The following is a 27,810-nucleotide window of genomic DNA, read 5'->3' on the forward strand; positions in this document are numbered from 1 at the left end:
AAGATCCCTGGTCAGTCACCCCAACGCTTGGAAGCACGTGTGCCCTGTCTAACCTCAGTAGCCCGTAAGAATCAGATGCCCTGGCGTCACCCCTGACCGATGAAATTAGAATCTCTGGATCGAGGTGTCAGTAATTTTTAAACTCCTCAGATGATTCCAATGTGTCATCATATCTCCGACAGTCTCTGAGGCTGGTGTCCCAGCTTCCATGCTTTGTACTCATGAGTACAAAAAATTACCTCCTAAGTAATTTTTGTTAGTTTGAGGGGTTCTAGAAACTTTCCTCATCTGGAAAGTGGAGAGGATAGATTCAAATTGTGATTTCCAAGGGCTGCTCTGGCCCTTGGCATCCACAAAGGAAATGATGAGATTGTTGAGCTATTTTCAATATCAGGAAATGTTTAGTAGAAATAGCACACTTACCCGTGTTAAGGCTACACGTCCGTGAAGCTGTTACGTTTCTTTGCTTTTGTCTGGAATTACATTTACTTAGTATAGTGATTCTAGTTTCAAAATATGGGGGTGTCTTGCCAGTGGGTTTCAGCCCTGGAGAAGTTCACTATGGATTCAATGAGACTGAGAAATGACAATGGAAAGTTCTTGGGGTAAAAGGGTTTATACCCAACTTTATTCCCATGGTGGCAAGTCAATCACTATATTCCCATCCACTCAGAGCAAGTCTGCACCCAGCAAGTGGGTCTCTGCCTCTGGGCCCCTCTGCCCCTGTAACCATCTCAGTCTCTGTCCTCGGCGCTGCCACCACTCCAGTCTCTGCTCTCCTGCAGCCTTGCAGCCATGCCACCCCGTCACCCAGAGCCCTGGGCAGAGCTCTTTATATAGAGTCAGTAACGACATATTGCCCACACATGTGTAGTGAGCAAGCCGACCAGGGCCTGGAGAGAATCCTGGGCACAGGAACCTTCACTTTATCCACAGGCGTCTTGGAAGACAGGAAAAAAATTTACTTGGTGATTAAAAATAGGAGGAAGGGAGAGCAAAAGTGAGGGGAGCAGTTAGGTCTCTACAGGTAACACCTAGGAAGAGAAAAATGACTTTTGAGTAAGTGTATAGTCTTTGAACACCTCCTCCCTCAAAAGAATTATGTTTTGACACAATACATTTTAAATAGGACTCCTTCCCAGCCCCCTTCTTTGTGGAACATTCTAATACCTGGAAGCCAGCAACCTGAAAGGAACTGGTCCTGAATCCAGGAACCTAAACCCAGGAGGGCTGGTTTACCCTAACGAGCCCCGCCGTTTGACAGTCAGAACCAGGCAAGGTGACAGACAGGGACAAGGATGATATTGTCAGGATACTTGTCAGTGGGCAGTAACAAAAGTAAAACATTTTGCTACATGGCAGATAAGTGCTCCCTGACAATCTGTCTGCTTTTATCCCTTTGAAGGCTTCCTCCTGCCTGACTCTCACCCAGCCGATAAATTATTCCACCCAACATGACCATTTCCCCAATAAACATTGTCATTGCCTGAAACGAGTAGGAATTTCATCAAGGAAGCAGAGGTTGTGTTTGTTAGGCTGGTTTTTCTCTTTGTTGCTTCTCCTGGGGAAATGCCCCCTTGAGAGTCTCTCGCGTGAGTACACACACATCTGGTGACCATTGCTAGGCAACGTGTCATCATAAATATTTCATCAGTGAAAGAAAGTCTGTCTCAGAGAAGCCGTCCTTCATCTGTTCCGGTATTTCAACTCCCTTTTGTAAGAACAATAGAAGAAATAAGAGAAATCCATTACCCATATATTCCCTGATGTCCAGGATGAAGAATGGATGGCAAGGGAATCATACGGAGGGCTTCAAATTCACGCAATACCAATAGGTAAATTAGAAAATATAATGGGAGAAAAATCCCATTCATAATATTGTCTTAGTCAGCTTGGTCTGCTCTAACAAAATATCACAGACGGTGTGGCTTGAACAATAGATATTTATTTCTTATAGTCCTAAAGGCTGGAAGTCCAAGATCAAGGTGCCAGCAGATTCTGCTCCTGAGGGCACTCTTCCCGGTTTGTAGATGGCCATCTTCTCGCTGTGTCTTCACATAGTTGGTAGAGCTCTGGTCTCTTCCTGTTCTTAAAATGCATTAACCCCGTGGGGGCTCCACCTTCATGACCTTATCTCAAACTAATTACTGCCCAAACGCCTCACCTCCTAATACCATCACATGGAGGTTAGAGCTTCAACATATGAATTTTAGGGAGACACAAACACTCAGTCTAATAGATATCAACCAAGATTCTCAAGTGATGCTCACCAGAATTTTGCCCTGATACATTTGCACATTATCATGAAGAAAATAAAGGATACAATTCAAACCGATCACTATAATTACAACCATGTTTTTTTTTCTAAAGAAATGCTTAAACATAAAGGTGACAAAAGTCTAGAATATAACCAAAATGTTAAGAGCAGTTTTCTTAGACTAGAACTATGGATGTCATAGAATTCTAAGATGATCCCCCTGGCACACATGCCCTGTATGATCCCCTGCCCTTGAGACTGGGCAGGACCTATAAATAGAATGGGATACCACTCCTATGGATGCATAATAACATATGGCAAGAAAGACTTTTATCAGATGTCATTAAGAACCTTAGTCAGTTGAATTAATTAAGAGGAAGATTATCCTGGGTGTACCTGACCTAATCAGGTAGCTCTTAACTGGGATCTAAGGGTTGGAGAGGAACGAAGTCAGAGAGCTCCCGCTAGGCTGGAAGAAGGTGGACATCCATGCTCTAAACTGCCTAAGGGGACCATGTGACAAGGAACTATGGGTGGCCTCTAGGAGCTGAGAGTAGTCCCCAGCTGAGAGCAAGAAGAGGGACTTCAATCCTATAACTACAAGGAAGCAAATTCAGCCAACAACCTGAACGAGCTGCAAGAAGACTCCAGACCCCAAATGAGAACCAGAGCACACCGGACACCTCATTCATTCAAGGGAATGAATGGAATGGAATGTTCCATTCATTCAGTGGGATGCTATTTATATACATGAATGCTCCATTCATTCAATGGAATACTATTTACCTACTTTAAAGCTTATAGAGCTCTATGTCTATTAACATAGAGGGATATTTATGATAGAGTGTCATGTGTAAAAACTCAGTTATAAGACCTTACATATAACAGTATCTCAATTGTTTTAAAAAGATAGGTGGGTACATGGATGCAGATATGGGTTAAGAGACAGACATAGGTAAAAGGTTTTTTGTGGATGTATACCAATGTGATAGCATTATTTCTAGTAGTCGTTTTATATTTTCCTTTTTGTTCATTTGGACTTCCTAATATTTCAATGAAAATAAACTGTACAAATTTTCAAGTAAAAAAAGAACTATTCAGTAGGTTAAAGATATGAGCTGCTTGAGGCAGTTCATTAGAGATTCCCATTTCTATTAATAGTCAATAACCTTTGACTTGCCTCGAGTTTTATCAACTGGTGGCAACATTCCTATTTGTCCTCATTTTTACAGCAATGGTTATATCTATCGATTCATTCTAAGAGAGGCCTGGTCTCCAGAATACTGAGATAAATCTGTTTTTCTTCTCATTAATGGCATATTTTTCAAATGTAAATTCCAGGGGTCAGAACTCAATAATTATTTATTCTTGCTCCAAAACATACAAAAAGCACTGAGAATGCCATTTCCATGATACTTGTTGCTATTTCCATTACGAAACTCCCAGAATACATGCCGACTCAGAAAATGATCCCTGTCAATCATTCCCCCTTTACCTTAAACTGATGCCTTTAGGCTCGGAGTCTGTCTCCTATGTTCTCTACCAAAGTCATCGGAACAAAAGGCATCTAAAGTCATAGTAAATCACTGCACATGTTGAACAATGAAACATCTCACTGAGGTACACCCTTGGTTGAAAGGGCACATCTCTGCACATAATCCAGGGAATAGGATGATATACATACATAGAGGGCGTAAGTGAGGACTTTTCTACCAGCTGGATGGCCTGAACCAGAAGTTATATATTAGGCATGATTTTGGCACCTAGGGGACATTTGGCAACGTCTGGAGACATTTTTGCTGTCCTATCTAGGAGCGGGGCACGAAGGGGGATTGTGCCATTGGTATCTAGTAGCTAGAGGCTATGAATGCTGATAAACACTCTAAATACACAGAACAGCCCCCCACAACAAAGAATTTTCCAGCCCAGATTGTCAACAGTATTTGAGAAACCCTGGCCTGCAGTGTCAGAGAGATACAAAACTGGTGATGTCAAGGACTTCAAAGAGGTGAGGGTCCAGCTCTCTTACAAGCTAAAAGCACCCATACACAGAGCAACGTCAAACATCATACCTAATTCCAGCAAATATGGAACAACCAGGAATGGATTACACAACTGAGTAACCATGCAACTCTATCTAAAATAACATTTATCATACATTGGATAATAGGTATCTAAGGACTGTAATCACCAAGAGAAAGAAACAACAGAGGTGAGCCCTACAGCTGCCCTAGGTTGTGGTATTCTCCAGGCTTCAGCACAAGAAGTTGGAATCCAGATAGAGCCAGGTGGTCTCCTTGAGTTGAGGTGACATAATAAAGCATTCAGTGAGTCCAGGGACACTAGCATTTGTAGGAAGGCAGGAAGAAGCTACACAAGAATGTTGAGTCTGGCACTGAGTACTGATCCGCATATGTTTGAGTAGAAAACTACTGATGAATGGGGAGAGAACAACCAGAAAAGAGTAAATAGAACAATTTCCAGAGCTCATTCAGGGCTGGGTACAGTCTGTGTTTCTACCACCACAACAGAAAGACCTCTTAATACATGCGGTAATGGGTAAAATGCTCAGAAGCATATTGACTTAGCAGTAGGGTCAAATTAGCCCTAACTAAAGGTCACTCTGACCAGCCCCAAGAAAGCATAAAAACTTCAAAAATATCGATTTGATTCCAAATAATGCAACTGCATACCAAAATAAAACCAAACACTACATAAAGGCATACAATAAAATTCAGCAAGCAACAACATAAAAATGTGTTACATCCAGCATCTAGTAAAAAATTACCAAACAGGCAGTAAAATATGACCTGTAACCACAAGAAAAATCAATCAAGAGACACAGACCCGGAAATCACAGAGATAATAGAAACAGGAGACAAGGACCTTAAAACAGCTCTTATAAGTATGCTCTGCATGAGGCGAAGATGCCTGTGACCAGGAAGGGGACGGGAGATAAGCAGAATAAGGCCATCTCAGCTAAGCTAACCCACAGAGCTGCAATGAAAAGGAGACACTGAACTGAACCCAGCCTACCCTGGCTGAACCCCAGGCAACCCACAGATGTGTAACCTAACAAATGCTTATTATTACATCCCATGGATACTTTGTGCTTGTTTGTTAGGCAGCAATACCTGACTGATATGCATCATCAAATGAAGGGATGGGGCTTAAACAACACAAATCAGAGTGACACTCCTAGTAAACAGTAGAGCCAAGATCTGAATTTGTATCTGCCTGGCACCAGAATCAGCGTGTTTACACATGGACTGCTTCCCAGAAACTCATTTCTGGGGATTTTCCCTAAGGCAATAGTTCCTAAAAAGGCTGTGTGCATGTATATATTTACTAAAGTTTTGCCAAAACAAAAAAAATTGTAAGTGATCTAAGGTCCCCAAAGCAAAAAAAAAAAAAAATGCAGTTAAGTAACTATGAAATATACCATCTTGAAGGAATAGCCTATACTTATAAAATGACAATTATGAAAAACATGGAACAAAGATAGAGGTCTGTATTCTAATGACAATCCTCAAAACTAAAATGTTTCATAGGTCAATTAGAAGTACAAATGCAGCCATATAGATTTGCAGATACGGGTGTGTGTGAATACATGTATGCAAACAGAAAAGGGGGGAAAAGCAGCTTGTTAAGTGAAATCTGTTTCATAGAGTTGTGGGATTAGAAGTGATGTATTTTAGTCTTGAAATTTTCCATTTGAGTTGTTTTAATAAAAACAGTGATTCAGCTGACACACAAACAGCCCTGGTGTCACTCAAAGGGCTCACACAGCCACCCACCGCCTTTTCACACTACGCCTCTGGGCCCTTCAGGAGATCTGGCCATTATGGGATCTTTCTCGCCAACACTGTTAGCAACGTGCTTCAGAGAGCATGTTTATCATCCCAGACCCTAACCGGGGGCTGCAAGGCTTACACTTAGCAGGGAACACAAAGGGCTCTCAATCCTCAACAGCCTTGCATTTGTCAGTTGGAACAGATTTTTCCATTGCTAAATTCTTTCACCTCAAAGCTGGAGTCAATTCTTACCCTGGTTGTAAACCTGGTTAGAGAATGAGGAAAGGACCTGGATGTGACATGGGGCATTTGTGTCCTTCCTTTAACCTTTCTACTGTTCATAGCCAATTGCATAGAGCACTTCCTGGCACCACAGCTCTCTTGCGGGCATGCTGCACATGTTATCCCATTTAATCTCTGAGTAATGGTATCACACCATCTTCTAGGTAGAAGTGCCAAGCATTAGAGAGGCTGAGTAATTCGCACCAAGTGCCTTGAGTGGTCGTATTGGATCAATCAAGTATAAAAGCTGGTACCAATGTTGTCTTCCTCCTAGGCAGTTAGAAACCAGTTCTCCAAAAACCAAGACCCCCACTGGAAGGTCTTTGGATGACTTTGCAGGTAGACTGGAGATACTACTGTATTGTGGGCGGATGAGTAGGACCTCCTACTTTGGTCCAGGCCATTAGTAGCTCTTCCCCGAGCCATGGACACAGAGGACTGGTGTCTCCCTCCCTTCACCCTGCTCTGCCTCTAAACCATGCCCCTCTCAGCAGCTGCAGTGCTTCCTTAAAAGCATATCTGACCACAGCATCCTTGCTTGCAAGTCTTCAGTGACTCCCAGCACCTTTCAGAGGAACCTCAGAGTGCCTCTGCATGACACACCTGGTCTGTGTATTTCGGCTCTGCGACCACTTTAGCATCATCTCCCCTGCTCTGCATCTGAAGGTTCACCCTTCATCCAGGATGCCTAGGGATCCCCTGATGCACCAACTCAGGGTCTCAGGCCTTGGCCTGACTGTCCTTTCCCTTTGGCCCATCTGTGTTATGGACTGATGGTTTGAGTCATCCCAAATTCATATGTTGAAGCCTTACTTCCCAGTGGGTTGGTATTTGGGGGTGGGGCCTTTGAGAGGTAATTAGGGTTCAGTGAGATCATGAGAGTGGGGCCCCCTGGTGCGATTAGTGCCCTTGCCAGGAACCAACTCTGCCAGCACCTTGATCTTGGATTGCCCAGCCTCCAGAACCCTGAGAAACAAATGTGGCTTTTGTCTGTTCGGGTAGGCCCTACAGTCCGTGGTCTTTCGTGTAGCAGCCTGAGCTGACTGAGAAAACTGAGGAAGCTCCCTTTCTCTCTCAAATGGCATCTTTTGATTATTCACCCCTAGAGAGGGAGAGAGAACCATCTCTTCCTGGGCAACTTCTTGAACTGTAATGCTGGGAAAACTCAGTCCTGTAAAACAACTAGTATTTCCTTGTTACACTTTCTCTAACCATGATAATTATTGTTTACGTGTCTCCATTGTGACCTTCTCGAGCTCTCGATCTACAAGGACTTTTTCATTAGATGCATCTGTGTGTTCACAGAATGGTACATGCACAGCACAGAGCGGGGAGTCAGTCAGGGCTTGGCCACCAGAACTCAATTTAAAATAGTCCTCATTCAAAGAGAAGGGGGACTAACCATTCATTGAGTGCCCCCTAAAAGCCAGCCACTGGGTTAGGCTCACTGCCCCATTATTACATGTTGCATCTCATTTAATTCCCATAATAACTGGAAGGTGAATACAATCAATACCACTTGTAGATGGTGATAAGGATGTTCAGGGAGGTTCAGTAACTTTTCCACAGTCATGGGTTCACTAAGCAGTGGAGTCGGGGTTCACTCCCCTGCAAGTTTGGCTCCAAAGCTGGCACTCTGGTCCTTTCCCTAAACCCACTACCTCCCCCTCAGAGGGGATGCACCCATCCCTGCATGCGCTGAGGGGGCCAAGTCTCCACAGACATCCTTCACCTGAGAGGGGTCCCCATCACATCCTGATTCCCATTCTATCTCTGGCCTGGGGCGTCAACTTCTGCAGGTGCCAACATGATAAGGCACCTCTGCATCTGGCTTCTGGGCAGGTACTATGGGAGCCCCCACTCAGCAGACACCTTGGGAGGGTCTCATGAGCAGGGTGGCACTGAGCACAAAGCCCAGGTAAGACCCAGGCTGGCCTTCCAGGAGCTGAGTGGATTCTCTAGTCTTTAGGGTGGGAACATCCTCACCCACCCAGGGCACCTGGTGGGGGCTCCTTGAGGTGCTCAGTGGCTTCCAAGTGTAAACCCAGTGGGAGATGCAGTCCAAGGCTTTTCTATCATGCTTCCCAAATTCTTCCAGCCTTGGTCCATTATTCAGTTCCAAAGCCACTTCCACATTTATAGGTATTTGTTAGAGCAACATCCCATTTCCTGGTAGCAAAATCTGTATTCGTTTCTTGGGGCTGCCATCGTGAATTATACTAACTTGGTGGCTTAAAATAACAGAAATGGATCTTCTAGCAGTTTTGAAGGCCAAAAGTCGGACACCAAGGTGTGGGCAGGACCATGCTCTCTATTCAAAGGCTCTAGCAGGGAATTGCCCCTTTCCTCTTCCAGCTTTTGGTAACTCCAGATGTTGCTGGGATTTTTGACAGCATAATTCCAATCTCTACCTCCAGATTCATGTGGCCTTTCCCCCATGTCTATTTGTGTCTCAAATCTTCCTCTCCTTTCTCTTATAAGAACACCAGTCTTTGGATTATGGGCACATCCCTAAATCCAGAATGATTTCATGCCAAGATCCTTAACTTAATTACATCTGCAACGATCATATTTCCAAGTAAGGTTATATTCATAGGTACTGGAAGTTAAGACTATCTTTTGAGGGGTTACTTACTCAATCCATTACAATGACCTTTGTTCTTTTTAATTCAGAATTTAATTTTTTTTTGTTCATAAACCAGAAGATTTATGAGAAGGAAACTTTCTTCTTTCATCTAAAACCAATTTTTGGTGTTCTTATTAATGGCTTGCATTGCCCTGGCAAAATTGTGGCAGCCAATTCTGATGTATGAAGTAAAAACCCCTTGCCCACTATCAGAGGAAGAAAAAGCACTGAAGTGGTTTACAAATGTCTGTGGGCCAAAGATTCGGGCACATTTTAAAACAAATATGAATCAAGACATCTGGATGAAGATTCTTCTTGGTCTCTACCATCTCTTAACCGCTGTTCGACAGTAGGAAGATCTGGAGTCAGATTCAAGTTCAGATCTTCACTTCCTACCTCTTAGCCGTATGCCTCTTGGCAAGTTGCTTAACCTTGCCAAGTATGCTTACTCATTCACAAAATGAAGATGACAGTGGTAACAAAGCATGCCCTTCCAGCCTCCCAGGGTTGTTCTGAGAATAAAATTGCTAATGTGTAGGCACTGTGCAAATATCTGTGGCTATTTTGAGAGATTCTTATGGAGTCCTGGTTACCAAATTGACTCTCTCAAAGTATGATAACCATGCAAATACTGGAAGATCAGATGTGGGAACTGTTTAAATCCCAGCAGTGGACTTTTCCCTAGAACCTGGTTAAATAAGCTGTCAGGTTAGGCATTGATGATAGGAAAAGAATTTGAAAGAATCAGCTAGCTGCCCACTATCTTGTCTTTCGTAATCTTGTTTCAAGACACTGTCAGAGCAAATACTAGCTCCTCCCTTTAGGATTCTAGCAGTACATGCAAAATATGCTCCAAAAGTGCTTGATAACTCACCGTAAATGTATATATACCTCCCATAAGATTATTCCCTATTTCATCAATTTGAATTATGTGTTTATCCACTAAAGAGCCTCCTTCCTTCCTTCTCATTAGTATAGCTTTAGTATTCACTCAACAAACATTTGCTCATCATCCACACCTGGCCAAGCCCTAGACCAGCACTGATGCTATAGGACCCTTGTGGGTCAAGAGAACAGAATCTCAGCAAACAGCTTGGCATCTATTGACTTCTACTTCAGTGTCCCAACACATATCAGAATAAAAACATCCACCTTGCTTGGTGCCCCTTAAAAACTGCTGCTGGAAGAGCACCTTGAAGAGCAAATGCATCAAGGGAACAAAGAAGGGCACCCAGTAAAGGCAACAAGAAGGTGCCCTGAGAAGTAGGGAGGGAGATAGGAAGGAGTAACAGAAAACAAGCACAGAAACATTCCACAAGTGTCTGAGTTCTCCATGGGAACCCCAAGAAGCAGGAGGTTTAGTGACCATCAATAACTCATTTCCTGATGGAACAGGACATAAGTCACAAAAACATCGGAAAGTCAAGAAACAAGCATATTCCAAAGCCAGACAGGAACTTCTGCCAACAAACATACTTACGGGTGGGTTTAGCAACCAGCAACCAGGTAAATTAAAATGAGGTCCTTTCCATGATCCGTGCTTCTCTGTGCTGTGTGGCTTCAGAACCCTCATAGCAGTGCTGACAGACTCCAGGAGTAGAAATGATAAGAGAATAGATGAGTGGATTTGATGACCTAAGAGGTAATACTCCTACATATCAAAAATCTATAGGTACAAAATTAAAAAACAGATCCAGAGAAGAACTTTTATGGACAAAGCTGTCTTCAATCATTTTATTTATTCTCATAAAAAACTGGGGACAGCCTAATAATCCAACAATCAACTTGTAAAAGGGAGTTATGAGGACCAATTAATGTGGAAAGTGCTCACTAATGCATTTAGCTGAGTCATAAAAACAGACCATGACATTTTGAACATATATTATGATTTTATCTATGTAATCAAAACGTTATACATTAAAAAATATCTAGAAAAAATGTTAAATGTTTGTTACTCCTTAGTCCCTTGGGAAAATGTTATCAAGCAGAAGCTGATGGGAAGGTTTCTGGACACAAGGGTTCAGCACTAGCTGTGAAATCCATCCGTTGGGGTTTCACCTTGCTTTCGGAATCTGATCCCTTAGCTTGGTTTGGGAAAAGCCGTCTATGGAACTAAGTACGTCCTTCGACCCACTGACATGGATCTTTTTTCCCCTTTGGGAGCCAATAATATATGTAATTGAGCTCCCTACTGGGAATCCTGACATAACAGAGACCTGCCCCCACCCTCACATTCTGCTCCACGAAGCACCGAGTGCACAGAGGGCACGCTGCACGCCTCCAAGCAAAGGGCTTCCCCTTCAGCTTCCAGGAGGTAAGACCAAGACTTAGGCAGCCCCTTGCCCCCAGGCGTATCTAACACACAGCAGGTGCTTCACAAATGGCAGTGAAAATGTATCAGAAACGTAAACAAATTTCATGTTTAACCTGGCTTCTAGCATAAGACAAATAAATGCCAAATGAAGTGTTTACTAATGCATTTAGCTAAGTCATAAAAACAGACCAGGTTTTTCCACGTTTAAATGAAGACTGGTTTATCCACGGGCCAAGAAATGTAAATCACGCCAGGAGGCTCTTTTGTGTCTTTGTGGGAGGAAGAAGTCACTTGTGTAAGTGAAGCAACCTCTTGTCCAATTCTGGCACCCTAGGCTCTGAGTGGCACGGGGAACCTGGAAGCCGTGTTTCCCTGCCCGGTTGGGCAGCAGCACGGCACACAGCACGACGTGGGGGATGGGAGGGTGAGCGTAGATGATTCCCCTTGCTAAGGTCCTCCTGCCAGAGCCTGCCCAAAACCTGCTTCTGGGGAAGGTCGCTCCGGGCGCATCAGTGCTGCTGACAACTAGCGTGCCTCCCCCTGTGCGGCCATTACCAAGGGCAGGGGCCAGGGGCGTTTTGAAAGAACAGAGGAACTCTGCTCTCCCAAAGCTGCCAGTCTCTCAAGGCAGTTCCGGCCTCCTGCACCACCGACCTACACTGACAGTTTGCAATTGTACAAGGTGGAGCCAATGCGTCTGGGGATTCCTACTCCTCCGGGCGCTACTCCATCAATTTGCAGAGTGCTCTGACCACCTGAAAACTGCCCAGGGAATGACTAAGAACCAGGAGGACCGCCACCAAGCAAGCAGGGTTTCTGCCTATTGCACTCAGGGAAAGGAAAGCCCTGGGCACCGAGGGTTTGCGGAACCACAGAACTGCCCCCTTTCAATCAAACCCAGAAGGTCATGGTTTGCGGCTTACCTCCCAGTATCCCCCACGGAGCTCTCTGTTTGCCTGTGCAGCAGGTATAGATCCAGTTCATAAAACTCTGGTTTTGCAAGAAATGTTACTTCATTTTGCCACAACCCAACTTATCTGGAGCCCTGTCCCGTTTGAAGGCAGAAGACAGTGTCTTAGTCTGGGTCAATGTAGCATTTCAGGTTTAACCGCAAACGCTTCCAGGTTTCCCCCTCCCCTTCTTTTCCCAGGAGTAACACCACAGTTCAGGGAGCCTTTAGCAGGCATCGCAATGTCCATCCTGCACAGGAGGAAGAAAAGAGTTCATATTCCCCATCCCTGTTTCTAGATTGAGAGACGTGTGTATAGTCATGTGGCAGAAAGCCCCTCCCACAGAAGGGTCGCCGGGCCCTGTGCCTTCTGTAAATACCTCTGTCCACTGAACACTGAACTCTGTCCTGTTCAACTCAGCAACGTTCTCCCGTATTGCCTTCCTCACTTGTAAAGATGACATGCAGATTTGTAAGTGCCCGACTTCTGTGTCAACCTGTCAATCATTCTGAACTTCAGTGATGAACAGGGATCACTTATGAGCCCCTCAAATCCTTGTGGGTAGGGTCAGACAATGCAGGAATCTGCTGATGTGTTTGCATTTCTTTCTGATCCCCAGCCCCAGCGCCCCAGCCAGCGGCAGCTGATGCAGACTTCATTGTGACCATAAGCCTGTCAGGACCTGTTCTCATGGCTAATGCCCTTCTTGAGGATACAGGAAAATTCATATTCCTTCCCACATCCCGCTGAGAACTCTCTGGCTCTCCCTAACCTTGACAGCCCCCTCACTGTTACTACTCCCAGGACATGAGGTACAAGCCTGCTGCCTCCTGGGTTTCTCTGTGCTCTTGCATCCCTAAATTCTCCTGTGAATTGTGTTGTTTCAGAATACTACCTTACAGCTAAAATTGCAGTATTTCCAGAATCTCTCGCCTGGCCTTACTGCATCTCCATATCAGTAGGTGTTTCCAAGAGGTGGAGAGAAGTACATCTGCATATCAATAGGTGAATACAAGGGTGCGGGGAGCGAGGGTTTATCTGGATGGGAGAGGTTTGGTGGGGTCCCTTTTTGCAGCTGGGTGGTGAGAGAGACGGGCAAGCAGAAGTGGACAACCGCTTGTAGGCAATAAATAAATGGTTTCTTCCACTTTATTTCTCTCTGACTGACTTCAGCTTCAAAGGTGATTTCTGCAAGCTGAGGACTTATTCTCCCCCCAGAGTTACATACCTGTAATAGTTTACTAGGGCTGCTGTAACAAATGACCAGAAATGAGTGGCTTAAAACAACAGAAACGTACTCAGTTCTGGAGACTGGAAGTCTGAAATCAAGGTGGCAGCAGGGCTGTGCTCTCCCTGCAGGTGCTAAAGGAGGAGACTTCCTTGTCTCTTCTAGTTTCTGGTAGTTGCCAGTAATTCTTGACCTTCTTTGGCTTGTAGATGCATCATGCCAGTCTCTGCCTTTGCGTTCATGTGGCTTTTCTCCTGTGCTCTCTGTGTCTCTGTTCAAATCTCCTCTTCTTACAGGGACACCAGTATGGCCTCAGCTTGATTTCATCTGTAAAGATCTTACTTCCAAATAAGGTCACAGCCACAGGTACTGGGAGAAGGAGGTTAGGACGTTTTGGGAGACACAAGTTAACTCATAACACAGCCCCCCCTCCCTTCCTTGAAGTAAATCTCAAAGGTCTTCATCTGTCACTCTCTCTCTCCCTTCATTACCTACTCTTTCTGCCCCTGCAACCCAGTGATGTTTTAAACTCTTTTCTGGTGGGGAAAACACTACCTGTGGTAGCTGTCTGACTGATTCTTCTCTCAGGCATGAGCGGCAGTTCTTCATTTAAAAGCCAGGATTTTGATGGCTTTTGTTCTCCCGCTTGTGGATGCCCCTTTCTTGTGTCACCAGATGTCTCCTGACTAGAGACAGGAATGAAGAGAGGGTCATCCAGAAATGGGCATGGATGGAACCACATGTTTCTCGATAGTGTCCTGACACACATGTATTTCTTTTAGAATATATTCTGAGTCTTTCCCTCTGCCTCCACTGGGATCTTATAGCTCTGAAAATTCCTATTAAGAGGGAAGATAAAAGATGAGAGGGCCCACCCTGTCCAAAGCAATTTACAGATTCAATGCAATTCCCGTCAAAATACCAACGGCATTTTTCAATGAACTAGAGCAAAGAATCCTAAAATTTACATGGAATCACAAAAGACCCCAAGTAGCCAAAGCAATCTTGGGAAAGAACAAAGCTGGGGGGATCATGCTCCCTGACTTCAAGCTATACTACAAAGCTACAGTAATCAAAACAGTATGGGACTAGCATAAGAACAGACCCATAGATCAATGGAACAGAATAGAGAGCCCAGAAATAAACCCACATATATATGGTCAACTAATATATGACAAAGGAGCCATGAATACACAATGGGTAAAAGACAATCTCTTCAATAAATGGTGCTGGGAAAACTGGACAACTACATACAAGAGAATGAAACTGGATTACTTTCTAACACCATATATGAAAGTAAACTCAAAATGGATTAATACCTAAATATAAAACATGAAACCATAAAACTCTTTGAGGAAAACAGGCAAAAATCTCTTGAACATAAGCATGAGCAGTTTTTTTTCTTGACACATCTCCCTGGGCAAGGGAAACAAAAGCAAAAAATAAGCAAGTAGGACTATATCAAACTAAAAAGCTTCTGTACAGCAAAGGACACCATCAGTAAAACAAAAAGGTGACCTGTAGTATGGGAGAATATATTCATAAATGATATACCTAATAAGGGGTTAACATCCAAAATATATAAAGAGCTCATACTACTCAACAACAAAAACAAATAAATAAATAACCCAGTTAAAAAATGGGCAGAGGACCTGAATAGACACACACACAGATGGCCAACAGTCAAGAGAAAAATGCTCCACATCGCTAATCATCAGGGAAATGGGAATCAAGACCACAATGAGGTATCACCTCACATCAGTTAGAATGGCCACTAACCAAAAGACAAGAAATACCAAGTGTCAGTGAGGATGCATAAGAAAGTGAACCCTCCTACACTGTCAGGATTGTAAATTGGTGCAGCCACTATGGAAAGCAGTATGGAGATTCTTCAAGAAACTAAAAACAGAAATGCCATATAACCCAGTAATTCCACTTCTAGGAATTTACCCAAAGAAAACAAAATATCTGACTTGAAAAGACACATGCATCTCTGTTTATTACCACATTATTTACAATAGCCAAGATACAGAAGCAACCAGAGTATCCATCAATAAATGAATGGATAAAGAAGATGTTATGGAATATTACTCAGCCATAAAAAAGAAAGAAATTCTGCCATTTGGGACAACATGGATGGACTTGAGGGTCTTATGCTAAGTGAAATAAACCAGGCAGAGAGAGACAAATACCATGTTATTTCATTTATATGTGGAATCTGGAAACAAAACAAAACAAAGTGAACAAAACAGTGATTGACTCATAGACACTAAGAAGTGACTGGTGGTTCCCATGGGGGAGGGTTTTGGGTAGGTGGGTGAAATAGGTGAAGGGGAGAGAGAGGCACATAATCTTAATCATAATATAAATTAGCCATGGTGATGAAAGTACAGCCTAGAGAATATAGTCAGTATTCTGTAACATCTTTTTATGTTGACAGAATCTCCATACTGCTTTCCATAGTGGCTGCACCAATTCACATTCCTAACAGTGTAGGAGGGTTCACTTTCTTATGCATCCTCACCAACACTTGGTATTTCTTGTCTTTTGGTTAGTGGCCATTCTAATTAGAACACTAGTTGAGGTGAGGATTTAATAATGTATATAACTGTCAAATCACTCTGTTGTATACTTGAAGCCAATATAACATTGTATAACAACTATAATTCAATTTTAAAATCAAAAAAGGGAAATATTTAAAAAAAAGATGAGAGGGGCCAACATTTGCAGAATTGGCCCTCCTTCTAAAGACCCTGCAGGCTGTTGGTGAGAAAGGTGGAGTTAGCAGACTTCTTTCTGAAGCCCTGGGTGCCAACATAATAGTGTAGCTAGAACAGAGAGAAGAATCTCTCTGACAAAAGATTGCCCTCACTGGAGTCCAATATCCTGGTATAGAGGTTTATTTTGAGCATTTTGGCCCAAGTCTCCAACAGTCCTTCTTTAAAACATGGGCACCAATGGAGTTATGCAAACCTTAATGACATTTATGTGCACATTTACCCTATTTCCAAATGCAGACCCTCTTTCAACAAACATAAAAACCTCATGGCATTCTTTAGAGTTATTTGGAATTTCCAAATAAACAGAACATAATGACAAAAAAAAAAAAACAGGGCAAAGCCTAATTGTTCTGACCACTTCTTAACCTACCCACCTCTCCCCATGCCCCGGGGATTCTAACCCCCCAGCTATGGGGCATACTGCCCCTCCATGCTCTAATCACTACTTTAGGGGGTTTAAAAACTGATTGTCCCTTTAGGTTTAGAGAGCAAAGTCTTGAGAGAATGGGTCCTGGACTGATCGATTGGTTTGGGAGACTGGTGATAAGGATGGTGAACTGAATGGGATGGATTTTTACAGGGAAGAGCAAACATTGCAACACACCATAGCAGAGATCTGGGGGAGTGTGCAAACACACTGGGTCTGGAAGAGGCCTTGGGGCAGCCGCAGAGATGCCATAGGCAGAGTGGAAAAAACACTGGGCTAATGGTCAGAAGACCCTGGCTCTAGCCAGGGCCCACTGCCTCCAAGTCTCAAGAGTCCTCTTGAGAGGACCCCTCTTGAGAGGAGTCGGCTATTTCTGAAAAGATAAGCAAAAATTTGGCAACAGGAAGAGAAGTAGACCCAGGAGTGGGAGGGATTTAATGCTTGTACTTCTGTGAACTATCTGCTTCGTTTAGTATATCCATGCATGAATACCTTTCTCCCTGCTTCACCCTGAAATTTAAACGAGTGAATGAATAAAACATGAATGAATGAAGTCAGCTCCCCACCAGAAAACTGAGCCTCAGTAATGTCCTATGTGGTACCAGGCTGAACATTCACAGCTAACCTGGGGTTCAGGGGAGGTAATTCTATATCATTGCTAATTTTCTGCTCACCTCCTTCCTTATTCAGATGATGTTTTTAGTAACAATCTACTCACCTGTGGGAAATGGAAGGCAGGCTGAGTCCAGGGTAGAAACAGTGTAGTTCTCAGGTCATTTTATCCCTGACCTATTCTGCATACATGGCCCACCAACTCTGAGGTGGGTTTATCCCAAAGTCCTTCAAGAACCTTTGTGTAAGCTCCAGAGATCATCATATTCTGAAGACAAGGACCATTCTGGGCTGGAGTAGCCATGTCTTTGCCATTGAATGCCAGTCTGAATGCCCTTTAGTTCCGGAGGTCCACGCTGATGCTGGGAGATGGTCTTAGCTCTCCACCAACCGGTGACGGATTTGCTGCTTGCATATATTTGCCCTCTGTCTGCAACGTAGCTGAAGTAGCTTCATTCAAGGGGAGCAGAAGCGATATTCCCTTGGGATGTTCATTAGCAATACAGTTCTGGGATGGAGGAAGGAGTTAAGCTGGCTGTTAATCTTTATTAGCAGGAAAAAAAATAGATGGGAAATAAGGTTGAGGTCTCCAGTTAGCAGTTTTTTAAAAATCTGCCAGATTTAATTAAATCATCACAAGTGCCTTTTAAAGGGCTCTGTGTGGTTGTCCTGCATGGCTGGAGGAATTCAATCCAAGAGGCAGCCAGGGCTTTGGTGGCAGCCCAACCTCTGCCCTTTCCCAAGCAGAAAACACGAGTCAGCCCAGTCGTGCCTGTCATTATGAGGACCCAGAAGGCCATCAAATGCAGAGCTGGCATCAGGTCCTGAGGCTCAGCATGGTGCAGGAACTTTGCCCAAAACTGCAATACCCACATCTTTCTGCCTTGCACTGGCGTAGACTTTTTCTGCAGGGCTGTCTCTGCATTGTGTCTACTGAGTTCCTAAGCCACGACTTCCCCCCCGCCTCTTCTTTCCCCACAGCACCAGAGACAGACATAAGTGGAGCTTTCACATCCATTCAGTCATTCAAGAGACATCTATTCAGTGAGAAGGCTGTCGGTAAAAATACTGTATATTACTGTCTTGGAAGTAATAGAGGTAAAAATGATCATAGAAAACACTTAGGAGACAGACACTGTTCTAAACACTCTATATATTGCCCAAATACAAGACAAATTTAAAAAGCTAAGTGCCAAAGAGTATGTGTGGTCATCAGTTGTGCTATTCACCAGAACCGGAAGCTGGTCGTGCCATTTCTGAGCGCATCCTTCGTTTGCCATCCTGGCTGCATTGTAGCTGGGGGGTGGGGAAGGGAGGCAGGTGGCCTGACTCATTCTGGGCAATGAGTTTCCAAAGTGATGCGTGTCTTAAAAGCTGGAGCACTTAACTGCCAATACAAGCCCCTCTGGTTCTCTTCCCCCGTGGCATCGTAACCGGCAACCTCTGCAATCAAAGCCCCTGACCAGCTCATAGAGGATATGTGGCATGACTGAGAAATAAACCTTGTTCAGTTTTAATTTTGAGCCACTATTATTTGGGTTGCTGGCTGGTGTGGCCCCTTCTAGTCTCATCTGACTAAACATATATTCACTGGCTATTTCTGAAAAGATAAGCAAAAATTTGGCAACAGGAAGAGACGTAGACCCAGGAGTGGGAGGGATTTTATGCTTGTACTTCTGTGAACTATGTGCTTCATTTAGTATATCCACGCATGAATGCCCGGCTTCACCCTGAAACTTAAATGAATGAATGAATAAAACATAATGAACAGGTACTATGTGCTAGACATCGCACTAGGTGATTAGGAGGTAAAGCTTGAAGCTTCTCTATTTCCCCAGCCAAGATGCTGGTAGGCCCGTCTTCCCGGTCTTCTCTGGTCATCTGCATCTTGCTGAAATGGGCCCCCCACACCCACAGTGCTCCTTTTCCATTCAGAGCCAGAAAGGCAGACAGAACAGAGCCAGAACCCTTCTGGCCATGGCAGAGGTTTAATCAAGCCTCTCCGCTCCCGTCACCGATGGCCGGTCTGGATTGAGCTAGAGAAATGCTGTCATGATGCTTCAAGCCTCTCAGCTCACTGTGTGGATGAGCAGCACCCCAGCTGAGTCACGTGGGGACACTTCCTGGCCACTGGATGTGAGCTAGAAGCAGGCTGCATCCTGAAAAGTCTTCTGTGATGCGTGAGCCCATATCCAGTTCTCCTTGCCAGAGGCTGAGGCTACAGTAGCAGTTGGGTCATCATTCAGCTTCAGACACCCCACCACAGTGGCTTCACCGAGTAGAGGGTTATTCTGCCCCATCACCAGCAGCCCAGGGGAGGCCGCCCAGGAGGGGTTCTTCAGCCAGAGTGTCATCACTGTCTCCCCCTCCATCATCTGTAAATTGTGGCTTTTATTCCTGCTTGCCACCTCACGGCCATCAGACGGTGGCTCTACCTCACACCTCCCATCAGCATTCCTGGCCAGAAGCAGCACAGAGGAAGCAGAAAGGGGTTGACAATCATGTCAGAAAAACCCATTCTTTCTCAGAAATCCAACTTCTATTGGCTGGAAGCTGCCAGGCATGAGACTTAAGAGCACATACTCTAAAAACTAACTGGGTGTAAATCCTGGCTTCACCATTTAATAGTCTTGTTCTTGAGCTATTTATTCAACTTCTCTGTATCTCTGTGTACTAGTAAGTAAAATAGGAATGACAGTACCTACCTCCAAGAAAATGTTATGAGAACTAAATTGCAAAGTGCTTAAAATCAAGACTGGCCCAAAGGAAATACAACATACGTGTTTGTTAGATAAACACCTGACCACTCATCCTGCAGGAAGTCTGGGAAGGTGAGTACTTTAGCTGGGTATATTATTACTGTTGTGAACAAAGGCAGGACCCTATGAACAAGCAGGAAAGGAAGATTGGGTACCAGGTAGGTGCTCAGCAATGTCTGCTACAGCCAGCAAGGTAGGGAGGGGCCAGAATTCAAGACCAAAATGTGAGGTGACCAAGAGAAGAAAGAGTCAGAGGCCAATATGACCAAAATCCTTAGTCAGGTTGGTGGTGGTGGGTATCTGGGAAACAAAAACCAATCGACCAACTCAGAGGCTCAGTCAGAATGGGGCCTGGGAAACAGAGGCCTAGAAGCTACAGAAAGAGGAATATAATATAATCAGTAATAAGAGCTCCCAATTACTGAACACCTCTACTTGCCAAATACTTCACATATTATCTTATTTAGTGCTCATCACAATAGTGACAGCGCAGTTCCCTCCATTTTACAGATGGGGAAACTGAGGTTCTAAGTTGTTCAGTGAATTGTGCAAGGTCACCCAGCCTGTAAGTGTTAGCACCAGTCCTACAGCATGCGTCTGCCAGCCACCCAAGGCCCCTCAGGGTCCAGTAGCATGCCTTAAGTGAAGGGCTGCTCCCCATCACTGAGTGAAGGTGTACAGACACCTGAGACAAGCCTGTAGATGGCTGCATTTGTCCTCACTCAAAGGCACTTGGTTGCTGCAGTATGCTGCAGTTTTAGGCACGGCCTGGATGGGGAGGTCACCCAGCAAATCGAAGTCCAGTGGTCTGGAGGCCTGATAAGGAAGGTGCTCTGAGGCAATGCCCACCAGGCCCAAGTCACACTTTAGGTATGTGACAGCACAGAACAAGTGCATATACCTAGTAGATGTATCTGGCAGTGACACTTGGAGAAGGGTAGTCCATTAAATTCAAAGCACAATCCTAATCCCTAGAGAGGGATGCAGATGGGAGGTGGGGAATGGGAGCAGAGCACAGGCCCCAGAAAGAAGAGGCAGGGAAGGGCTGGACATGGGTCAGGTCCTGGCCTCAGCACAGCTCCCACCTGCCTGGGAATTAGAGGGTGAAATCAAAGCTCTCAGGAGGGACACCTGGACACTCGCACACAGGGAGAAACAACATTGCACAGTTCAGAAGGTGGTTACCTGAGCAGATAACTTTGTAGTCTAGGAGTCTGAAGTCCCGTGCTGTGCCAGGAACGCTGACCCTCTAGTTGCTGGTAAAGCATTTCGGTATGTTAACAGCTAGCATATCTGTACCAGTGCCTTCTGGTTGAATGTCAGTGCTGCATTTAGCAGCTGAATTCCAGGCACCGTCCCCAGCACTGTGGGTGCACACTGCCGAAGGGCCGCCATCCTACTCAGAATGGCTCAGGCAAGAACAGGGCCTAACCAGCAGGGACAGGGTTCTGGTGCCCTCAGACTGAGAGGTAGGGTGACCCACTTGCCCTCTGGTTTTTCTTTAAATGCTCCAATCTGTACAGGGGAGGATGGGAGTTGTCTGCCTTTCATTTTCCACTCTGAGATATTTGGGGGTAATTGTCTGAGACGTCCCCTGGGTGGACAGGGATGGAGGGGAGACCCAGGCAAGTTCCTGGAGCGTGTAACAGGGAAGCTACACACCGCCCCTCCTCTGCTACTTGCTCCACTTCTTTTGGCAGTTGGAATTGTCATAAAAACCTAATTCTGCTTTTGTCTGGTCACCCTGATCTCCACCCCAACAAGCTGCTTTCTGCCAACAACGATTTCAAAATTATCTTTCAATTGACTCCCCACTCCAATCAGCTCCTGAATTTGAAAGGGTAAGAAAATGTCTCTTACTCATTTAGTCTAAAATGATGTTCCCATTAACTGTGTTAGAGATATGCAAAGCCTACCACCTAGAAATTACCCATTAGCCTCATTGCAGCCTCCCCCACCTGCCGGCCCTCCTCCCGTGCTGCCTCGGAGTTCTAGATCTCAGGCTTCCTGTTGGCGTCCCCTGCCTCCAGAGACTTAACAGCTCTCCCTTGCCTTACGGGTAAAATCTAAAATCCTCAGCCTGTGTTCTAATTTAAATCTTTCTGTATCTTTCGCCATGTCACCCCCTCACTTCTGGCTGGGGAACTCCAGGCTGCAGCTGTACCAGACATCACAGCTTTATCCCACTTGTTCTGTGCCTTCCACCTGGTGAGGCTTCATTCCACCTCCCAGGACAAATCCTAGCTGCCCTTCAAGGGAGGGACTTAACTCCAGCATTCTCTGTGCTGTCTTTCCAAATCCTCCTGGCTTGGAGGGTTAACTGTCCTGTACTCTCTCCCATTGTACCTTGTTCCCATCTAATTCTTCCTCTCCACCTATGCCCACTCTTCATTATTCCTGGAAGGCAACGTGTGTGTGTGTGTGTCTGTTTGTCTGTCTGTCTGTCTTTGTGCCTCTGTATGTTTATTCCTGTACTATCTTCTCTCTTCTCCCCTTTAACACATCCAGCGAACTCAACCTCACCCTCCTAAAGCAGTGGTTCCCAACCTTGGCTGCAAGCTGCCCACAAATGGATATCATTCCAAAAGCCTGCTGCCCAGGCTTCCCCCCACAGGTTTCCCCAAATGGGAACCTCTGGGAGTGGGATCCAGGCATTAGTGCTTTTAAAGTTCCCCAAGTGACTCCGACATATGGCCAAGTTTGAGAACACCTGCTCTGGAATTACCTTTCACCTGCTTCATTCAGGTTAATTATTATTTGTATCGTCGGAGTTTAACATTATGCTTGTAACCAAGGAAGTGTTTGTTGAATAACTGAAAAATGAATGGGTGGATGGAAGGAAGAAAGAAAAAATGCAAGACTGGCCAGATGCTGTGTTACTCAGGAGTACCCACAGGCTGCCTTTTGCTTCTGACTTACCCTGGAACCTCTAAATGTGACTCCTTGGTTTGAAATCTGGCCACACGTGGAGGACAATGAGAGACCCAAGAAAGAGGCAGGCCACCCCAGACTGATAGGTGGTAGTTGAATAAACAGAGGAACTTACCCACGAGGCTTGTCTTGGGAAGGTGAGTATGTCTCCTCGCCCAACTGCATCATCAAAGTCTACACAGAGGCCTTAACTAGGGTCAGTCACATACACTACCCAGTCTCAATGCCACCTTACTCTCTCAAGGCTACATCCTTGAAAACCGCCCCCACTGTGGGAACGGCAGGCAGAGCCTATATCCACAGACGGGAAAGTGGGTGAGGAGCTCAGATTGCCCAGGTTCAGCTCGAGGGTCACCCAGAGGTCACGTCCTCTCGATGACCTTCCCCAAGGCTTCCTTACAGACCACAGGTGCTGAGCAATGATTTGTAGACTTAAATTGAGCAGTGGCTTCTCTCAGTTGTCAGGAAATGCACAGAGAGCAATTCTCCAGCTCAGCCCACAAACCCCCTGGTTTTGACCTAGACCAAAATGGACCCCTACTAAAAATGAGGTCATAACAGTAGATCACCTCCTAATTTGCAGACAGACTCGGACTTCCCTATACTTTAAATTTTTCCTTTCAAAAACTTGTCTTAAAACTTTGTCTCCCTAGTACTGACTTTTTTGCAACAACTTTGGATAAATCAGTATAATGACTAAACATAAGAGCAAATGAACAAAGGAACCATCTTTAAAATGTGAGCAGAAAATAATGTCTGGAGAATGTTTCTTCTGGTTGAATTGATTACCTTCCCTCAGAAATCCATCTCCCTCTTTCCTGCTCTTTCTTCTTTCTGCAAATATTTATTTAGGATGTGCTAAGTGACAGGTAACATGCTAGGAGTCATGGCACAATATGGACGGTCTTTTCCCACAAGAAATTTACTCTGAATATCTGAATACTTTCTGATTCTCCCAAGGGATGTCATGACCTCCAAAAACTCCATCTCCTTGACAAGGTTCTTAACCACTGATGCATTAATATTTCACAACTGGTGGCAATAGTGGTACCTCAGCTCTCCGTTTAGGGAGAGAGCAGAGCCCGAGAAGGCAGGACAGCTTGTCTGGGCTGGGCCATTCCCTCTCAGGACCCCACTTTATCTTTGGGAACAGCCGTGGTACCCTCTCAGATCTGCCAGCCTCCAGTCAGGCCCACCCTCGCCTTTTGCTATCAGGCTATCAGATTCCTGGATCTTCCTGGATTTTATGCTGTTGGGCCTCCCATCACCACACCCCAGGACCCCTGAGAGTTTTCACCTCCCCATCTACACCCATCATGCTGTGGGAAGACACACTAACTTTAAGGATTACGAAGATACAGGGACAAAAAGAACATAGAAAATAAGGTCACAGAAACATTGCATCAGTCAAGTGACCTGAATTGAACTGTGAGCAAAGAAAATCATTCCTAAGCCTGCATTTCTCGACCATCCCAACATCAGGTGGGAGGCGAGGGGGGCTCACTGGAATGTGGTGTGAGCAGGTCTCTCCCAAACTTGCATTTGATCCTTATTTGGGCCCCAGGCTTGTGCTTCTGGGCCTCAGAAGTCAGAGCATTTCTGTGCATGCAGCTTCTTCCTGTCCACAGTGTCTTTGTCCCTATAGCCCACCGATACTTGCCTCCGAAGAGCCCGGCCCTGGGCTTCCAGTCCCCCTGGCATGCCTTTGCCAGGCCTCCATCACTCCTGCTGAGATTTGTGTGACATGGTTTCCAGTCCTCAGAACAGTCTTTCCCTCTCTGTGGAACATTCAGTATATGTATTTGGTTTGTCTGAACTATTTGCTAATATGCTGCCAAAGTCCAGCCTTGAATAGAGCTAGACGTTCTAACCTATTGGTTTTCCTGAGCATGGATCCCCTCCCTCCACTGAGAGCCGTTTCACCCTGGGGCTCCTCCCGCTGCCTCAGGCCTCTTGGAAGAGCCACTCCAGATTTCCAAGCCTTGACTTCATCGAGGCCACCTAGCAAATGTCTGTGTTGCCTGCAAGAGACACTTCTGACTCCCAACCATGGTACAAACCTGGAAAAAAAAAAGGCCTATCTGTTCACACTGTGATCCAGTCATTCTTGGAAGATTCATCATTCAAGAGGAGGAAGGAATGGAATTTTCCAGAGGCCTCTTAATTGCACTTTTATAGACTATGGTATTTTAAACATTAATACTCTGTAATTAAAGAAACAAGAAGAAATTCGGATTAATCAAAAGCAGCAGCTGGAAGAAAGGACACATTATGGAGATTGATGACTTGGATTAGATAATCACAGAGAGCTATGCATTTGTTCAAGAAAGTGATGCTAAAACTCTGGTCTTAAAATAATAGAGTCCTATGGGGATGCTGCAGGTCTGCAAGGATTCCATGAAAGTTTGATTCAGAAATCCTATATATTTGTTTCTCAAGAGGTCTAATAAAAACTTGCATATTATTCAAAGGTTATTATTTCCAAAATTTTATGATTGCTGTAGACTACTGGTGCTTTAATGTGTGTGCTAACTTGCCAGTTTCAGAGTAAGCATCACAAAGGCTCATATACAAAAAAAGGTGCGTGTGGAACACACCCATACACTGTAGGATATCAAGAATGTGTGGAAAAGGTTTTCTCATTTCCCTGACAGCTGGCCCCCAGACTCCTCCTAGGTAGGAAACTGTCCTCAGTTGCTTGTTTGTTCAATTTTTTCATTGCAAGCCCCTCATGCTTATATCCATTTGTTTGCTTTACTAACTAACTCCCTTTCTCCTCAGAGCCCAGGAGTCATGAAGTTGCCATCTGTGCCCCGAGGTCCACTGCCGCGACACACTTGATCGTTCTCCTTTCTGGCCAAGAGGCAGACCTGAGCGGATGACATCAGCGGCTCCCTGCCCCTCGTCTCTCTGGATAGGCCAGTGGAGGGCCCTAGCTGGAGAACACGGGAGGCAGGAGGGAGGGCAGGGTAATGTGTGCCTGGCTATCTCCCTTTGGATTGCAGAGGGCCATCACTGCTTTCCCGGTAACCCTCTCTTCACAGAAATGGTTCAAGTCCCAAGTAACCAGACCCGTCTAGTCCCTTCAGGCTGGGTTGAAGTTAGGAGCCCAACGTCTGCTAACTCTGGGTTCTGTACCACCTCTTACGGTTTCCCTATAGCCTCCCACACCTTTGTAAACAAACCTATCCTGAATGATACTAATTTGGGTGCACCATCTGTTTCCTGCTGGAACCTTGACTATGCAATGCAACCCACTCCTGGTCTTCTGCCCACCATGGAAGCCATCCGTGTGCACTTAATTTGCTTCTGTTTGTGTGTGTTCTTGCAAACAGTGTTGTTTGATATGCATGTATTTGATCTTTCTCATAAATGTTATTGAGCTATAGATTTCATTCTGCTTCTTACCTTTCTCACTAATTACAGTTTCTTTAAAGTTCATCCATGTTGCTATGGCTACAGCTGATCTGTGTTGCTACAGTGCCGCTCCCTCCCCTGCTGTATGCACCCTCCACATTCACTTATTCAATCTGCAGTTGATGGGTGGGCATCCAGGCGGTCTCCAGCTTCCCGCTGCCCTAACCAACGTGACGATGAAGAGCCTTGCATGGGCCCTTGGGGAGCTGTGCAACATTTCCTTGGACTCCATACAGAATTGCTGAATTGCTAGAATTGCTCAGTCATTCAGTGTGCATCTACTTAATGGGACTCAATTAAAGAAACATAGCAGCTGTGCTCTGTGGCACATTCATACCATCTGTCCTACTGGCAGTCACACCCAAGAATTTCCATCCCCAGGTCCCTACCAACACTTGGCATTATCCAGCTTTCTAATTTTTGCAGTCTGCTATATGAAATATTTTATAATTTACCTTTATTAATAATTTTAAGCACTCCTCAGATGCATTTGGTTTCCTCTTCCACAAATTCTTTATTACTATTGGCATTGTTATTTTTCTTATTTCTATGCAAGGAGTTCCTTGTGTATTATTTTTTTAATACTCTGTTGGTTTCCGTTAGCTAACATTTTGTGTAAGATTTCTTTACATCTGCATGAAGTAATGAAGTGGGGCTATTTATTTCTTTTTTCCTGTTGTCCTTACCTGGACTGAGGTTAATAATACAAGAACAAATTGTTCCTTACAAGATTCTGATGGCTTCTCACCAATTATACCCTGGTACAAGTTACCACAGTTCTTCACCTGGTCTGCCAACGAGACCTAACTCAACAGGGGGAGCGAAGGACACTGGGTTTTGGAATGAAGCAGGCCCCTTGCATGAGCCCCCTCTGTGGCATGATTATAAGCTGCTGGTGTCCCATCCCACATGTGCATAAAACAAATGTTTAATTCTTTGGTGCATTGGACCCCTGCTCTTCTGCCTATGAACCCTATGATTTGGGAAGGGTCAGATAACCTCGGTTTTCTCATCTCTAATGTCAGGATGATAATGATAAAACCACATCCCATATTTGTGATAACAGTTAAATAGAACAGTGCATGTGGAGTCCCTTGTTACTACCTGACACATGGCAGTGCGCATGTGTGGATGGAGCTCAGCTCCGGAAGAATACGCTGCCCATTTAAAAATAGGGCTCAACTGGCCAGAAGCAGGGCTGATGTTGCAAGCTGGAGGAAGTCCACATGGACTAGTGCGTCTGCCTGTACAGGAGCACAAATCCACTGGGAGTGCCCTCCCTAACTTCCAGGGGTCCCGGTGCTGATCAGCATGTGAACAAGGGGAAGGGGAGAAGGAGTCTCTCCTCTGGTCCCCAGGCATGCTCCCCACACCTCTTACACCCATTTGTCTCTGCTGATTAGTGCATGAATGGGGCATTGATTACCAGGCTA

The 27,810-nt window shown here is 44.9% G+C and overlaps 2 long non-coding RNA genes across 3 annotated transcripts in view; both read right to left on the bottom strand.

Moving 5' to 3' along the window:
• Positions 1 to 664: 664 nt before the first annotated feature.
• Positions 665 to 12,700, bottom strand: LOC140847295 (uncharacterized). 2 transcript variants are annotated; one of them, XR_012127192.1, is made up of 3 exons: positions 12,197 to 12,700; positions 10,440 to 10,547; positions 665 to 1,034 (listed from the first exon to the last, which is right to left on the bottom strand). It is a non-coding gene; the product is annotated as an uncharacterized lncRNA (long non-coding RNA). The 2 variants fall into 2 exon arrangements; XR_012127193.1 differs by lacking the exon at positions 665 to 1,034 and adding an exon at positions 1,503 to 1,711.
• Positions 12,701 to 13,357: 657 nt separating this feature from the next.
• Positions 13,358 to 27,810, bottom strand: part of LOC140847261 (uncharacterized) — a 42,517-nt gene continuing 28,064 nt past the window's right edge. Inside the window, exons 3-5 of the long non-coding RNA XR_012127086.1 lie at positions 17,377 to 17,778; positions 14,007 to 14,137; positions 13,358 to 13,820 (exon numbers count right to left, since the gene is read on the bottom strand). This is a non-coding gene — a long non-coding RNA (uncharacterized lncRNA). The remainder of the gene's footprint in view (positions 13,821 to 14,006; positions 14,138 to 17,376; positions 17,779 to 27,810) is intronic.

Source organism: Manis javanica, chromosome 18, assembly GCF_040802235.1.
Source record: "Manis javanica isolate MJ-LG chromosome 18, MJ_LKY, whole genome shotgun sequence".
Lineage (NCBI taxonomy): Eukaryota > Metazoa > Chordata > Mammalia > Pholidota > Manidae > Manis > Manis javanica.